Here is a 14,017-nt window from a genome sequence, read left to right on the forward strand (position 1 = left end):
GTTAAGGCGCCTAATTTGAAGTTATTGGGTATCGTTTCGAAAATTTGATTAATATAAAATTCAGTATATTCCTCATAGACTGCGCATTTTACATTTGTGATATTTCTGTAATTTTTTTCTCTGCAAACCTTAAAAAAAAAGACCACTGACGTCCTTTTTTGATGAACCGCGATTTCGCGTCCGTCAGACAATTTTCGTAAATCGTTCTGTTCGTTCTACAAAAATCAATTTGCTTGCTAATCATCATATTTTAATTTAAAAATGTCTTTAAAATGGTGTATAATTTATGGAGATCATTTTAACGTAAAAGTCGATATTTACGTTAAAGTGACGTCAGAGCGACAAATATGACGTTGAGATTCGGATAAAAAAATTTCTTCAATCCTGTCTTACGTAAAACCCAAACGATAGAATTTGACAAAAAAAAACTAACAGGATGATGAAAACTTTATTTTCTGTCGATTTATGGAATTAAATTATGGGGTCACCGAATTCATTTTCGCGTAAAATTACATTACGCTACCCCAACCCCCAAATTACAATATAGCTTAGTTAACGTGTTTTTCTGATATGTCTGTATCAAAATCTATGTATTTTACACTCTCATTCATCAGAGGCTCATTACATACGTGAAACGAATCTTGGTACGTGAGAAAGAGGGTTTTCTTTTTCAAAAGAGGTCTTTATAACTGTAAACCTGGCGACCGGTGCGAAATGGTTTCAATGCAGAATTTTTTACATACGCCAATGCGACAACTTTGCATAAATTACTGATCATGTTATTTTTAAAAATCGCTTTAAATATATTTCTTTATAATAATGATTATTTTCCATCTTTTTCTTATTCAAAATACGAATAAATAAGTTTTACGTTGTAATACACTGCTAAAATGAAAAAATATGCATATGCAATTGTATATATAGTTCGGAGTTTTCACACTTGAAACATAATTATTGTAAAATATCATAGTTCAATATTATACAAGTTCAAATAGTTTAAAAATTGTTATTTCAGGCCTATGACCATTGACTTAGCCGCCCCGCCACGGGAGTAAAGGTTGTTTGAATCTTGTTTTTATTTTTATTATTCCTAACACTCCATTAGCACGCACGAAAGCACGCACGCATGCACGCAAATCTCATTAGACGACCATAAGTTTAGTTGTCACGGGCTTGTTCGGTAAATTACCTGCTCTACGCGATTGTTCTTATATATTGACGGCAGAATTCGGGTTTAAAGGTCAGAATTTATTTTTATTCTTTACAGGCGCTATTTGAAATAAATCGTAACTTCTATAATTTCCGTAATCATGATATAAGAGATAATATCCCTAGGTTAAATATACGCGTTAGCGTATCCTTATAAATTTCCGATGAATGTTGAAAATCGCTACATTCTGAATTTGGACACCTAAAACGCTTATTAAAATAAAAAGTGAAACCTTACACATATACACGTGCCCGTATAAATCCTAATATCTCTTAAATACGAAAGCAGGGGTTGCAAGTTTGAGCCTCCAGTCCTCCGTACAAAGTTATGAATATGATTCTTGAGTCTCACATATAGATAATCGCAACATAGAATTACACATGTTTAACAATCAACCGCTGTTGAATTACAGATGGTCTGTCACAACCGCTACTTTCTTTCTTTCCCCACCCGCTGAGCTAAATAGAAGGAGCACAGATCTATGAATCGTGAGTTCGATCCCCGGGTAGGGCATGACGACTTGATAGGAGGCACGTGTCAGAAATCATTCGTCCTCTAACTCTGATCTATGTGGTAAAGTCGGAAGAAACTTGTTGAGCATACAGAATCCAGAAACACTGGCTATGTTAACTTCCCGCCGTAACATAGAAAACAGTGCTACCTTCACCCCCCCCCCCCCCCCCCCCCCCCCCACACACACACAAAGAAAATTTCGTGGAATATTGACATGAATCGGTAGAGAACCTTACAATGATACTACCTACCATATTTGATGAATATACATCAAGCCGTTCCAGAGGAAACGTCGTTGATACGTTTTTTCTATCTTTAGCTCAAGCGGCCTCTAAATGGTGTAATGCTCCCAAAACTGTACAAATTTGGTCGAGGATCTTATAAGGATGTTACAGACCAAGTAATGTTCTTTAAATTAGGAGTTATGAAGTCCTAAGAAGGATTTATAAAGCCCTAATTAAGAGTTACAAGATACAGATCTTTAATTCATAAAGATACGGAATTTGACGATTTACATTTTCAATTATTTGAATTTATTATATACCAATATAAATTCTGTAAAAAAAATCGGCCTGTGTTTCACAAGTAAATATGAACAAAAATATGACCAGGCAGAAAAATATCCGTATTGTACCTTTTATATTGTATGTTACTGGACTACTTTCATTAATATGCATGACCTGACACAGTTCTTTAAATAGCGCACACAGAAACTTCACTAAATTTCATGTTAACTTCGATAAATATTGAAGATTTCGTTCAATAATTAAACACTAAACAAAAATGTGGAGGTATATAACAAAAGGGTCATTATAACATTATAACATATATTGGATTTTTCTATTCGGCTCTCGTAAATTTTGCAAGGTCGGATCACTCTTGGCCTCGTTAGGTCCGATCTAGCGTAAATCCACTCGTCGAGCCGAACACAGCATCCCAGATCGAGCTATTGTTATAATAACCCTATTATATATCATGTTCTGCCTGTCCTACTTGACGCAATAACATGTTCTACCGTACCGTGTTACTATTATGTGAACATGGGACCGATATTCTTCACTTTAAAATGTTTAAATAAAAGATTTTGAAAGAGGCAAATGTAGGTAAGGAAGATCATTTAATATATAATGTATTCATCCACTGATATATTCAGATTTATATTGAACTTAGCATATATTAATATCCACTGCTTTTTATACCGCTTTTTCTCAATATATCGTAATGTTACCATTTATCATTTGAAAATTACCATTTGACAGCTGATTTGTTTATATAAGCATTTTGGAATTAGTATTCGGCATGGCGTTTTCGTATTATGTAATTGGCAATCAGCCTGGTGCACTGGCCTTCTAAACAAAAGCATGCTTGTACTGCTGCTTGACGTTCTAAAAGAAATTTTTGGCAAATGCAAGGTTATTATCAGCAAAAAGCAGGTTAACTGATGAAGAGACGAAAAGCGACACAGTGAATATCAAACACTAACAATCACAGATTCACATATGTTTCGTCAATTATTCATATGTTAAGAACGGACGTAATCATTAAAGAAAGAAACATGAGTAAATTTTGAAAGTTGATATTTTAGTCAGGATAGAAATGTCAAGAGCTTGCCTTTTCATTACGTACGCAGAAAGCAACATCGTGTATGCATCGAATAATAACTACGTACTACGTTAACCAACGCAGTTTCTTCAAGTCATATGTTTGTCTCGCCATTGTTTAAACAAGCAAACCTTGCATATCCGATGAGAAAAGTCGTAAATAAGTTAAATTTTGCGTATGGCTTAAAAAACACTTAAAATATACGTACGATCTATTGCCTCGTACAATGCACTTGTGAAATAAATACACAATAACGACTGTTTTTATTGTGATCTGGTGCGAAATAGAGAACGATAACGAAAACATTATCGGAAAAGTCGATTATGTCTTTATTGGTAATTCAGGGTTTTCTTTATAATCAATACGATTCAAAAGTAGTACAACCATTTTGTCACGGATAATGGTTTCTCTACCCGATTCCCCTTTTCTCAGTTGTAACATTTAACATGTTATTGTTACAAATAACGTGCGAGAATAGTACACACGGGGTAAAGTTGAATAAGACAAGGAAATAACACAATATTTTAAAGTTTTAAAACTCGAAAAATACAATTATAATAATCGAAAGGGTTGCAGGGGTTAGGGTAACAAAATACAAGTTTTATGAATTTTCAAAACTTTCATATTGCACAGACCGCATAGATATGGCGCGAGAATTTTTGAAAAAAAAGATGGCCATGTTATGTGATTATTATATAGAACTATATCAGATGCTTATTCTGTAAGTCGAGCTGTAAATTTTGTTCGAGGAAACAAATGTTGCTCACTTAGTTACATTCAAGATACAAGTTATATTGGGCTGTTTAAAGTGTGTGTAGCCAGAAACCACAACTTCTTTTTATTATTTACAGTTTAGTTTAATGAAAATTATATCCCAAAAATATGATTTTATCGTTTAATAGAACTATTTTTGAGTACTTTGTCTATTTTGTGAATGAGTATGTATGGTAAAATCATTATCAAGACGCCTCATTCAGACATTCTCAGATCATACATATTTCCATGAAAATTATATTCACTGACTTATAAAGACTTTCAGAGACGTGTTTGTTGTAATGTGGCGGGGTTGGTAATCTCCCACAAAAAAATTACTCATTGGATCCCAAATCACCAATACTCACTAAGCAGTGTGAACCTTTTACATAAAGCAAACTCAGTTTTGCTAAATAATTGTGTCTAGAATTAATTTAAAATGCAGAATTTGTCTTGGAAAATTCCTCGGAGAAATAACCCGTAACCCCAACGCTGTCCCTACCAAGGTTTGATATGAGCCGTGCCATGAGAAAACCAACATAGTGGGTTTGCGACCAGCATGGATCCAGACCAGCCTGCGCATCCGCGCAGTCTGGTCAGGATCCATGCTGTTCGCTTTTAAAGCCTATTGGAACTGGAGAAACTGTTAGCGAACAGCATGGATCCTGGCCAGACTGCGCGGATGCGCAGGCTGGTCTGGATCCATGCTGGTCGCAAACCCACTATGTTGGTTTTCTCATGGCACGGCTCAGATTATGTAATATTCAACCTGATTTGCTCAGACTTTTTAATTCGAAATAGTTTAAAATACATCTGTTTCAAATTTTCTCAGGGAGGTCACACAAATCCAAATCTATTCCTGCATGTACTTATCCAGGACCCCCATCCTTACGTGTACTTCATTATCCAGTCTAGTAGTGTGTACTTTTTAACCTGATTGCACAGATACTTCGTCTAACATGGTATAAAATGCAGCAATTTGTATTGTAGAAGTTGAAAAATTCAACTTCACATATGCCACAATTCTCATGCATCTGGATCTGGGCTGGAGCCATTACCTATGTATCTTTATTATAAATGACAATTACCATCGTCAATATTTGAGATTGTGGGCCCTTATTGCCCCGTGCGCCCTCTCCATCCCTTAAACCTGCCCTAAAAATTCTAACTCAGTGTTTATCAGGCTGTGTCTAAGACCCCAAAGACCCACCTAATTCAGCTGTTGTGAGCATTGTTTTCAAAAAGAAATTCGAAGGAGGATCCCCTAACCCCATCCCATTTTCAATAGATGAGGCAACCCCCTCCATTTACCTCGTATCATGAAATACGCACAGCTACGCCAATGTATATTAATACGTTTCCGTACGAAACCAAATTGTCAGAAGATATATTTCCTGAAACATAGCCAAATTCCATCAAACGAGCTGGGGAGAAATTGTTTATAACCGGTTACCAGGCAACGATATTCTCTGATAAGCAGGATAACTAGTTGTTCAGGTACATGTGTTCAGGTTCGTGTATGGTTTATGACTGTAATGCTGACAAATAAAAAAATTGCAAATAAATCTGAATACCGGTACGTCAGACTAAATTAAAAACTTAAGACAGCGTAATATCAATATTTTCTATGAACTGGAGAAACTGTAAATAATGTATTTAACTCAAAAATTTGAAAGTATGCAATGCATCACGCTTTTGTACAAGAAACATGCCATAAGTAAAAGTTGTCGGTGGGTACTTGTCACACCGCCCACCGACAACTGACTTGTTGTCCGTTGGCTCTGATAAAAATGGATCTATTGCTTTAAAGGTTGATAAGGTTTATCTTCTGTTCATGACTTTAGTTGTTTTACTGAATGCAGTTAGGTGCTAACAACGCTTGGTTTCTTGATAAAGGTCGTCTTGAATGTCAATCAAAAACATTAATTCATTCTTTTTATCAGGAACAGTGTATCGACATTTGAAGTCGTATTTTCTCTTCCATTTTGGGAAAATCTCTAAAACCATTAAAAACTGCATTTGTAATTTAAAAAAAAAAAGAAGAAATCTTTAATAAAGCAATTTGACACATGTGAAAATCTCAAGTGTTCTCAAGAACAGCTTATTTAAAAAAGAATTTAGGGGCGTGTGTGTGTGTGTGTGTGTGTGCGCGTGTGTGTGCGCGTGTGTGTGTGTGCGTGTGTGTGTGGCGGTGGGGGCGACTAAAGGGGAAGGTGGGAATTTTGTGTGGTCACGGGGTACTAAGGAAAATAGCTGAATTTATGCAATTTATAAAGAAGAATTAGTAGTTGATATATGATGTAAAACATCATAATCTTTATTCTTCATTAGCATATGCATGTAAATTATTTTTGTTATATGAAATATATTACAAAATTATATATTAAAGTGTTATGTTATTTCTTATTGACATGTTTAATGCTAAATGATGCTTTTGGGCTTGTTTCAAAACTTTTTTTGGAACTTCTTTCCACATACTTCAAATAATACAAAAGCAATCTTTGAGGTATAAAATGCAGGCTCAGTAATCTCAGATCCCCTGTCTAATTCCAGTTTGTTTAGTTCTGCCCATTGTTTTCTCCTTTAGGGCAACCCCACTATTTTAACTGTGGACCATACTCTTTTATGCTTTTCAGGGAATACACGCTAGTTTGTAATTGAAGGATTATATTTGCATCGTCGTATTCACACATCTGTGGATGTCTCTAAATTGCTTTTTTGTACTTGTAGCGTGTGTAAATGTTGAGGTCTGCTCAACCCGGGGCTAGATGCACAACCCGGAGCTAGAGGGCGCGGACGATAGGATCCATTTCCACTACGGTCCATGAACAGGCTCAATCAAACCGAGTCTGCACCAATTTCGTTTTCGTAGTGTTGAGCGGCCTCTGGAGTTTTCTATTTTTTCCATTTTACAAAAAAAAAAAAAAAGAAAAAAGAAATAAAAATAGTGTATGCAACCTGTATTTCACACTTCCTCACGTCATACTATTTCAGATCCCCGGAGATAACTGTTAGTTCAAAATGTCATATGACAAGACTGATTCTACATGAAAGTTACTATATCTCCATTAACCAAATAATAACAACAAGCTAGACTATTCAAATCGTGGGAACCCAATCCACGGGACAAGAGTCAATCAAAATATTTACATGAAGATGGAGATCCCCAAATAGCAGTTTGAATTAAATATAACATTCTAATAAAACCAGGGTTATTCTCAGATGAGTAATTTGGTAGCAGGGTACACTTAGATGCGCTTCCCTTATGAGCAGAATCAGGGCGGCCATTTTATAAATTGCGTGCATGTTTTGTGCTTTTAATTAATGGCAAGATCAGGATTCTCATACAAGAATAAAGAAAGTTATCAAAACGAAAGGTTTACACCATCCATGAAAAATAGCATGCCAAATCATCAATTTTGCACTTTTTGAACAGCCTGCAATGATCCCGCTGCAAGAACAATGCCCAGTTTTATTGCATTTCTCAATTTAATAGCCCTTACTGAACGTCAGGATATAAACGGAATGGGGGCCCATCTTGTTCGTTTTTACACAAAATAGCGAAAATTTTCCTGAGTATCACTCAGTAAGCACAGAACCCTTCCGTGATTTGAATTTGTCCGCGAAAAGGTGGGCACCGTGTAAAATATGGAGTGGAGTGGTGGAGTGGAGTCTGGAGTCGATTTTGGAGTCAAATTTGGAGTCGCTTTTGGAGTCATTTTTGGAGTCAAATTTGGAGTGGAGTCAATTTTGGAGTCTAATTTAAAGTCAAAATTTAATAAAATCTAAACATTCATTAAAAGATCCTACGTTTATATGTCACCTCCAAATAATTATCTACATACAATATTTCACACTTACATTTACTAGTAAACTGTTGAATCATGGGCTCAATATCACACTCCTCTAGAAATAACAATAACAGTTACTGATGTTTCTCAAATGACCCTTATCAGATTGGTAAGAATAACTTGTCATTACATTGGATAGTTAATTACAACAAATCACTCTCTACTTTATGACAGATTTCTACAATTCCGCTGATGAAGGTACTGGTACAGCACCTCAGCATGATATTTCATTCTTATCAGGACTTGACCCCTAGTTCCTTCATGGTTTGTTATTTATGATGTTGGGCCAGATGTTGCCTGAAGATTACTCAGAGAGAATTGATAAACATTTCAAACTTGAAATGTTAAATAATGAGAAAGTATTGTTTTAAAATTTTAAAATGAATCAGGAAAATGAAAACAAGAAAAAAACTTAGGTAATTAAATATTGAGTCAATATTGGGTTCTCGCCAGGCTATTATCGCCTGTCGCGTGCGACATGCCTTCAGACTTTGAGTTGTATAGTCGACATCCCTTATTTCCCCCGTCATCCCTTAACTGCCGAAGCGACATGTCATAAAATCATCCCAATAAACACCCCGATTAATTCGATAGTGTATTCGAAAAGCTTCCACGTGCTACCCGATAGTTTAGGTAAAGCGATGCCAGTTAAGATAACCGATAAACCAATGACAGCTTCCTATATGTGGAACGTGTGACGTAAATTTCATCGTAGCTCCGCCTTTAAATCCTTTGACAGGCGGGCATCTTGTGATGTGTACATGAAAGTGACTGTTTTCGCAAGTTTTAAGATTATACATGTTATTAGATATAATGACAGATGATTCAACAATTATCCGTCCGAATGTTTTTCGCAATCAAGGAAAGACATTGTAAGGAATTAAGACAAAAATTGTGCAACACGGTAAAATGCTTTTGAACAATTATCGCCGTAATATTAATGTTTTTCACATGTATGAAATGTGTTTTCTCGGGCGGAATATCGAAAAGACAATGCAAGAATTAATGTTTTCTGTCGTCACTTTCAAAATAGAACTTGTAGAGAAAAGTTTGAAATACCCTCCGTGCATTATTTCAACACGAACGGACACTTTGGTAGAACCACCGACCTTCCGTAAGCCAGCTGGATGGCTTCCTCACATGAAGAACCTCGCATGAAGAATTCAACGCCCCGAGTGAGGCTCAAACCCACATCGATGAGGGGCAAGTGATTTGAAGCCATCGACCTTAACCACTCGGCCACGGAGGCCCCGGTCACAATTTCAGAATCCCTCCCAGCCACGCCAAATGGCCATTGATCCAAAATGGAAACCAGCGTTTCCCTGGATGACAGTCTCAGATTGTGTTGTTTTACATGTATGTACAACAAACAGTTGACATTTTCAAAAACTTAAAATGGAAAAGTTTTCAGCAAATAAACTCCGCAGAAATAGAAGACATAAACTTTAAAATACAAATAGATCTGTGTGCAGTGCTAAAATTGTGTTGTTTTATGTACAATAAATAGTAAATGAACATTTTTAGCAACTTAAAATTGATGGACTTTTAATTGTCATTCAGCAAATAACTCCATAGGATTTTTATGACCTGATATCTTTTCTTGTTGTACATGTAAATGATGCTTATTAATCACTGAAAATACCACTATGTTTTTCACTCTGAAATGCACCAGAGTGCACCAAAATGAGTTGTAGTAACACAAAATTTTCTGGGGTGACCCCCATACCCCGCATGCGGGAGGGGACACCCCTCCCGCATCCACCCCTTTGCTCGTCAAAAAATATCCTTCTGCAACATGCCTTCAGAAAATCCTGGCTAGAACCCTGATCAGTCAATGACTATCTACTACAGACGGCATAATACTAGTATAATAAGACACATAATAAGACATGATAATACTTGATGAAATTAATGAAGGATAGAATACTGTGTGTTATGCATATGTTTATAATAGACAATATATTACTATAATACAATTCACAAAAAAAGTACATTTGCACTGGTCTGGTTCTTGAATCATCTTTTCATTCCATACAAAATTTGCTTTCAAACCATATTCGAGTAAGACAAATTGTTAAAGAACTATATGAATGCTGATCAACTTCATGCCTGTGCAGGCCATTCTCGCATACAAGAGCTCTACCACGGTTCTAGGGTACCATGTTGAACATCAGATGAATGAGAATAGTGCAGGCTGATCTAGTTCTATGCAAATGCAGTAAACTATGTAGGTTTTCTTATGGTGTGGCTCAACTATGAATAAAGACAAAACATCTGCATTTTTTAAGATTTGCATTTTGTAAAGTTTAAGTTCAGACTGTTAAATAGTAAACAGGTAAATAGGTCTGCCATGACCAGTCATGGTCTTTGCTGGTCAATATTCCAAATTTGTAAATGATACCTATATTAAACAGGACCTTATTCATAGTACGCAGGGGTCATGTTGGGGGTACGGGGGTATCCTCCCCAAGAATTTTTTTTTTAATGAGAACAGCAAATGGTGCATTTTGGGTATATTTGAAGTAAATACAGCGAACGTAAACCTTGTTCTTTTTTTTTGTTTTGCTTTTAATAAATTTCATACAAAATGTATTATTTTAGTAGACATACAGGCAGGTGAAACAATATGCAGCAGGTCTGCAAGTAGACTAAAGAGACATTTTTATTACAGATATTTTTCAGTACATTCAATAGGATCAAGCCAAAGTTCACCCTAAAACAGAGCAAATCACATAATCCCTTTTCTATACAAACTGACCGATCATTTGAACAAAGTAAATGGTCAAATCTCTAAAAACATTGGTTTAAAAACGCAGGCTTTTGTTGTAACTTTAAAATAAATCAACAAAGACATATTGAGGGGCGATATCGAAAAATGTTCTAAGTGTTTATATAGAATTATTGCTATTACGTTCCCTTTCACGTTAAGCCTGCAATAACCCTCGGTTGTTTTCAGTAGTTTGGAAACTTCTATCCATTATTTAATGGTTTGATCAAATTTCTACAGACATTCTTATGAAAACAATGCTAAAGACCGAACAAGATTTGTAGAGAGGCTGATATCTTTGAATTCTTTCTTCGTGAAATAAATGCTACTTGAAATTATAATATCCGAAGTGTTTCTGTGACTTTAATACCCTTGGTAAACCGTGATATTACCAATAATGACATGACCATTGTCTTAAAACACAGACTCTAACAGAAATTTTATAACTAGAAAAACCGTGATGAAAACAGTTATAACCAGTGTTGTTGTGTTTTTCTTCGACCATAAAATTAAGGAATTCCATTCCTAAATTCACCACAAAAATGACAATGATAATTAATATAGACAATAATAATTAATATAGACCAAACACTTCAGTAACATTAAGTATCAATGAGACTCCATTCACAAAATCCTTTAACATTAAAAAAAATCCTGCTTGAGAGGCCGCATAAAATTAGAGACCATTTGTCTTAAGGCCCATTTTATCAATCAAGACTGTTTCATTATGAGATAATTACATATATTTAGTGACTACAGGCCTGAGAGAAATTACACCATGACTCCAATCAAAAATAGCTCCAAAAAAGACTGTACTCAAAATTGACTCCCAAAAAATGAGACTCCACTCCAAATTTGACTCCAAAATCAACTCCAAATATGACTCTAAAATCAACTCCAAAACTGACTCCAAAAAAGACTCCACTCCAAAAAAGACTCCAAATTTGACTCCAAAAAAGACTCCACTCCAAATTTGACTCCAGAATTGACTCCAAAATCGACTCCAGACTCCACTCCACAACTCCACTCCACGACTCCACTCCATATTTTACACGGTGCCGAAAAGGTGTCATACAAAGCTACCAGCAGTTAGTTTTCCAATTGACATCAGAATTCACGCCATAAGTTCAGTACAGATGTGATATAAGAAAAAAAAATGAATTTTGCAATTCAACCTACTTAGTAACAATAAGATATATCAAGTGTGCTTGAAGCGAATAAGAGTAGTTCACGGAACCTCATACAAAAGTCTTTAGCAACAATTAAATTGTTCAAGTGTGCTTACTTGAAGTGGATAAGAACAGTTCATAGTCGTATATAGTCTCTTTTCTGCAAAAGCTATACTCATATTTATTAAAGAGATTCTCCTTCGAAGAACGGTTTTGATAGTAAATAAAATGTATAAGAAAATACTTGTCAAACATAGAATGCAAGCAAGCAAAAACCAGAGAGGTAATGGAACTTGCAACATCCCTCAGATCGTCCCCAACATTGACATTTATAGCAGATATTAGCAGAATAGTTTGCTGTTCTTAAACTGTTGGAAACAAACAGAATTTAAGAAAAGCCTCATTTACAAATGATTTACATGCGACCCTAGCAAAGTTTCAAACACAGTGCTCTTTAGGACAGTCATTTGGCGATAAAATGGGATAGTTTTCAATATGTGGGCCACTGGAGCTATTTTCAAACTTTAGTTCAAACTTCGACCAATTTTCACCATATAAACGATTTAATTTGCAGACTGAAAATGTCACACGATAAAAACTATGTATATGTAATACATTCGCTCACTTTTTTCCTGATATTTCTCAAAATTATATTCTCAATCTTTTATCGCACTATTATTAATGTGAAATGTAAAATTTAACTATCACCTGCCCCCAAAAGCTACGACTTCTACGCTCCTGAGAAGTGTAAGGAAAAATATAAATGTTGAAGTGCGCAGTTTCATCATGTGATCAACGTTACGATATTTAAACTGTGAATGCTTAAGAAACTGACTATGGTGGGCATTGTTTTCCAAATTTCAATAACTGTAGTGATATTGATAATTGTTGGTTCTCTACCATTTATAATGATATAGTTTATCTAGATAAGATCATACAAGTGTTTTCAACTCTTAGAAATACCACTTCAAACTGCATACAGTAATTATACGTGTTTTAGTTCCGCTTGCCCAGTAGAAAGAACACAAGAATTTGAAAAGACAGGCCGCAAGTTTGACCTCCGTTTGCGGTGTGTGCTCTATATGACGACTTGACAACAGACAAATTGTCAAAAGTAAATTATCTTTTACATCTAATTCATTTTAGGAAGCTGTTTGCGAGTTGATACCGGTGCAGAATCCAGAAAAACTAGTTAGGAGTGTCCTTCGGTGCATTACTTAAAACCTTTGGGAAAAAGATAGTTAACCTAATTATCACATACTGCTTTTAATAACTATTTTACCCTATAAACGCTATATTACAACTATCCAATTCTAAGCCTATGACATTGTATTTATACATAATTGAGGATACACACATATATCAAGACAAATTAAAATATGAGTGACTCAATGCAGACCTGGAGCGCCTGTATAGATTACAGACTGCGGTATATACCGGTTTCAAGCAATGTGAATGAAAAGTTTCTTACCTTTAAGCCTAAGATCAGTCTGCAAGTCCGTGTAGGCTGATCATGGTCTGCACTATTCGCCATTTAGTCAGTAATTTTTCAGTAAACTCACCTTCGAATAAATGGTATTGCCTAAATTGAATAATGGACCAGTCCATTTTAGAAATTCAGCAGGGTAAGGGTTAAATATATATATTTCGTAATTATGGTGATATTAAACCTAACCTTTAGTCAATATGTATAATACATATTTTACACTAAATGCGTGCGGACATGCAAAAATTTGCGTATATTTTGCCGTGCGCTCCAATTGATAATCACTTCCGGACATGCGCAGAAGACCGCTCCTGCTCTGTAATGAGTAACATCGTTAAAGAAAATATACATGTTTCCATAACGCGGTACTAATATCATGCTGAAACCCTATAACACGCATACGCCAAATGACTTCAAGTTAACGCGTAGTGATGTCATTTTTTTCTTGCCACCAAAAAATAGCGATACAAAGATATTATCTTCTGTTTTAGATTAGGGGCATATTAGAATCAAAATAAGGTACAGCAATACTGCGTTTTTCATATTAATACACAAACATCGGTAATACGTCTGCACCCTCGTGAAATTATTCAATGGACGTATAACCTCTTTTTTCGTGTAGATCTACCAGTAATGTTAAAACACGATTTTCTCTACATAATTCTT

The sequence above is a fragment of the Mercenaria mercenaria genome, chromosome 7, assembly GCF_021730395.1.
Source record: "Mercenaria mercenaria strain notata chromosome 7, MADL_Memer_1, whole genome shotgun sequence".
Classification (NCBI taxonomy): domain Eukaryota; kingdom Metazoa; phylum Mollusca; class Bivalvia; order Venerida; family Veneridae; genus Mercenaria; species Mercenaria mercenaria.